Source organism: Pseudophryne corroboree, unplaced genomic scaffold (genome assembly GCF_028390025.1).
Source record: "Pseudophryne corroboree isolate aPseCor3 unplaced genomic scaffold, aPseCor3.hap2 scaffold_1984, whole genome shotgun sequence".
Classification (NCBI taxonomy): Eukaryota; Metazoa; Chordata; class Amphibia; order Anura; family Myobatrachidae; genus Pseudophryne; species Pseudophryne corroboree.
In genome coordinates this window covers 22,930-27,712 of record NW_026968625.1, presented here as the reverse complement: position 1 = coordinate 27,712, position 4,783 = coordinate 22,930, and the positions used below count along the sequence as shown (strand labels likewise).

The 4,783-nt window shown below is 41.3% G+C and overlaps 1 pseudogene; it reads left to right on the top strand.

Annotated features, from left to right (window-relative positions):
* Positions 1-1,427: 1,427 nt before the first annotated feature.
* Positions 1,428-1,546, top strand: LOC135005205 (5S ribosomal RNA; annotated as a pseudogene).
* Positions 1,547-4,783: the final 3,237 nt, after the last annotated feature.

Here is a 4,783-nt window from a genome sequence, read left to right as displayed (position 1 = left end):
TGGCAGTGGCACTCCTGCAGCAAAAGTGTGCACTGTTTAATTTTAAATTAATATAATATTATGTACTCCTGGGGGCTCCTGCTATAACAACCTGCAGTGCTCCCCAGTCTCCCCCACAATTATTATAAGCTTTGCCTTTTATACATTGATGTGCAGCACACTGGGCTGAGCTGAGTGCACACAGACTGAGTCACACTGTGTGACTGGCTGCTGCTGTGTATCGTTTTTTTTCAGGCAGAGAACGGATATAGCAGAGAACGGATATATTATATTAAAATAAATAAAAGTTAACTAACAACAACTGCACTGGTCACTGTGGTAAACTCTGTCTGACTCTGCACAATCTCTCTCTCTCTTCTAATCTAATTTCTAATGGAGAGGACGCCAGCCACGTCCTCTCCCTATCAATCTCAATGCACGTGTGAAAATGGCGGCGACGCGCGGCTCCTTATATAGAATCCGAGTCTCGCGAGAATCCGACAGCGTCATGATGATGTTCGGGCGCGCTCGGGTTAACCGAGCAAGGCGGGAGGATCCGAGTCTGCTCGGACCCGTAAAAAAAACATGAAGTTCGTGCGGGTTCGGTTTCAGAGAAACCGAACCCGCTCATCTCTACTTTATACCCCTTTTTATCCTTTGGGGATCCCACACTGTTAGATCTCTCATACATTTTCCTCTACTTCATAATAGGATAAAGTGTAAGTAGAAGCAAAAGTGTGGATGTCTAATCTATTTTCTTCTGCTATATTTCTGTGTCCTCTCATCCAAATGTGCTAGTGCTAAATCTCTGCAATGACACACCTGCACACTAAGGGGCCAATTCAGGTTGGATCGCAAATCGTGATACAATCAGAATTTTGGCATTCACCCCGTGAGCACATGCTCAGGACCCATCCTTCTCATGTGCCTGCATTGACATCGGGTGACCAGCAGTATTTGCAAAATGCCTCTGCCTGATTGAAAGGCAGAGGTAGTTGCGGGGTGTCAACGCTACATTTCAGGCAGAGATGGACCATTGTGGGGTGGCGGCATGGAAACGGAGACATGGTAGCGTGAAAAGGGGTATAGTGTGAGCGTTATCAGGATGACTGCGTGATGTCACACGCAGCCACTCTGTTAAAAAAGATGATAGTGACCCTCCTGCCATCTCAGCCAAGCTGTGCCAGCAGGAGGCTTCCCTACTTTCTGCGATTGCGCAAATAATTGTGGCAAGGTTGCAATTAGTGTGTGATTGCAGATTGGGCAGCGGTTAGCATGCTGGGTGGCCTTGCCCTGCGATTGGCAGCTCCAGCATGTGAGTCAAAGGATTGCAAATTCTGCTAAAAAGCAGAATTTGCAATCTTCACTAAGTAAGGTCCTAAGTTTGGAAAGCAGAGGTACGCCCCTGTGTCTCTCATCTACTGGAATGGGCACTCTCTCATTCAGCAGATTACTGCCATGCTCCACGGGATACACCCAATCTCATCTGATCTTGAAAGAAAATCAGTGGTAGGCCTGGTCAGTACCTGGGTGGGAGACTCCCTGGGAATACCAGGTGCAGTAACCCTAATGATCTGAAAAGCATAGGTAAAAGGTCCACATATTATTTGAGAGACTTCCAGATTTTCCTTATATTCTCTATATAATTATCTCTGAATTATATCAGTAACCACACAGTTCAAACAAAACATTGCACAACAACAGATCTGCTCTTCAAACTGAACAATGCTCTTAGACACTGTGATATGTTTTGGAGGCAGGATACACAGATAATGTTAAATTCTGCCTCATTCTGCCATATGAGTAAGGCTGAGATATTACAGTGATCAAAAAATCCTTGGGCTAATACTGTGACATATTGTTTATTTCCACCTTCTGTTTTATTACTGCATTTTAATCAGAAAATATTGGTGTTTTCTGTACCACAAAAAGCAGATTGGTCACAGTCCAATTCTGCATTATTTTATTGCTCAAACAAGGGACTCTATTCAGTATGGATTGCAGAGTCTGCTTTATAACATAACCTGCAATCCTTGCAATCACAGGGCAAGGCCCCCCAGTATGTTACCCACCGCCCGCCCACTGTGATCACGCTGTAATTGGGATCGTGGCGCAATTACAGTGCAGTCACAGAAGCTGTGGTTGCTTCCTGCCGACACAGCCGAGCTGCATCCATAGAAGTCCATCCGCTATTTTTTAAATCAGAGCAGCCATGTGTGATGACACACAGCAGTCCTGAAAATGCTGCCGACTTGTCGGCTTTTCCCTGATGCCACCCTGTAAATGCTCTGTTGCCACCCCCCACCCACCCCAGGAATGTCTCTGCCTATCAATCATGCAGAGTCATTTGCATCCAATGCGATCATATTACATTGGCTGCTAGTGCGCTCACAGGATGGGCCTGTGCATGCACATTGCAGCCAAAGCCTTCCTTGTTGCAGCCTCATTGATAAACGATGTGACCTGAATAACCCCCAAGATCTGGATGCCGCTGCAATTTTGATCAATTATATGCATTGCACATGAGTGTTGGCCAGCAACAAAAGGCATCGCCTGTCAGCGACAGTATGGTGTGAAAATTCTGATTGCACAGGCGTTTGCAAGGTGATTGACAGGAAGAGGCCATTGTGGGTGATAACTGGCCGTTTATGGGGAGTGTCCAGAACAATGAAAATGGTCCCAAGCGTTTTCAGGTTGGGTGTGTGACGTCAGCTCCGGCCTCAATCAGCCTGTTCTCAATTCACTGTAGGAGTAATTCTGCACACACTGGATTTTTGCAGCTCTGCATACACATGCGATCGCACACTTACATGACAAATTTGCACTCCCCCTTGAGCGACACCTATCTGATCGCAGGACAGAAAAGTTAGTAGCCCAGCAATCAGGTCTGAATTACCCCATTGGGTATGCAAATGATGCTAATTACCGCATTCTTGTGATTTAATCAGATTTCTGATCATACTTATTATGTTTTTGACCCACATAACTGTAGATTCTTGTGTATTTTGAGAACAACATTGTTATACTACAAACCTGAATCCACTGTCTTTCTATATTTGCAATATAAATCCTATTACTGTGTAACATACCTATTTGTGTATGGAATTTTATTTGTATTGAACCAAAGTCTAGTACATAGCAGAAAAATCTTTACACTCAAAGTATCCTGATAAGAACCCTTTTACATAAAATGCATAATTGTGACACCTCTGTTATTTCCTGAGCAGACATTGACTAAAAACTATCAAGACAACAAAGCATCAGCTTCAGGTGTTACACCAGCGATCCTAAAACCTGGTGCTTTCCAAGTGGATATGTACAAGAATACCCCACTCTTTCCCACTGTGGTATAGTACACTTATCACATATTGGGGGAATTCAATTGTTTAAAATGTCAGTTGGGTGTCTGTTTTTTCCTAGGATAGATAGGAAAACACAAACGCCCAACTGACTTTTAAAAAATGTGAATACCCACCATTGTGTTATAGTACGCTTATTACATACCTCAATAGGTACCCATATAGTATTAAACAGTCTGCAATCATAATTTTGGATTAAAAATTCAAGACCTGTTACACCATTGATTATATCTTTTGATATTTTCACCTTGGCTTATTCAAGTCATTTAAAAAAAAACATTGGGCTTTGTAAAGTTGACTAATGTAAAAGCGCCCACAAAGCAGTTTTTTCAGATGCTTTTGGTTTTAAAGTAGAGAGGCTGATAAAAAAAAAACAGATCCATATATTCTGCCCGTGTTAAGTATACAACTCGGCAGATGTAATGAAGTCCGATATTGCAAGTCAGACACAAAACAGCCCAAAAACTTTTAAAGAATTTAGAGGTGGGTTTTTTGGCCAAGTTTGTTATGAAAATGTCAGAAATCAGTTAAAAATACACTTTTCAAGCACATTTGTAATAAATAAAAACTTTTCAATATACATGGACACTTAAAAAAAACAAAAAAAAACTTTAAATCGGTAAAAATGCTGTACTGTACACGTCATTTTTACATTGTTTTCACCTCAGGAAATGTGTATTAATGTCATATAAATGTACTGTACTAAATTGCACAAACATTTCCAACTGAATCCAATGATATGTGACATGCCTATATTCTGTGTATAATTTCCAAATACTCCACGTACTGTAATAGTTTTTTTTTTAAACACACAAATGCGTCATAGATGCAAATGAATGTTCTAAGTCACACAAGCAGCTAATGCTGATTTAAATAATAAGCGGCATGGCTATATTCTATGTGTTATAGCAACCGTATTTGCATAAAAAATGTCATGCTACAATGTATTCCAGCCATACACTGTAACATAATTAGATACAGTTGCAATTACACACTGAATACAGCCATGCCACATATCATTTAAATCATTATAAACTGCTTTTGCTTCCCGGAGAACTGGGGATTATTTAGGGTGTGTATACTGATTTAATCATGGGACTTGGGTAACTTTCTCTGACACTGTGGTCCTACTGTACTAAAAGACACATTTTGGTTGATCTGTAAATTTTTTACTTTTTCTAGTCTAAATTCTGTGACACCTCAGATATGAGACACTGAAGACGGGAAAATTATGCATGCCATTACATTGCCTGAGTTCCACTAAATAGTAGAGATGAGCGCCTGAAATTTTTCGGGTTTTGTGTTTTGGTTTTGGGTTCGGTTCCGCGGCCGTGTTTTGGGTTCGACCGCGTTTTGGCAAAACCTCACCGAATTTTTTTTGTCGGATTCGGGTGTGTTTTGGATTCGGGTGTTTTTTTCAAAAAACCCTAAAAAACAGCTTAAAT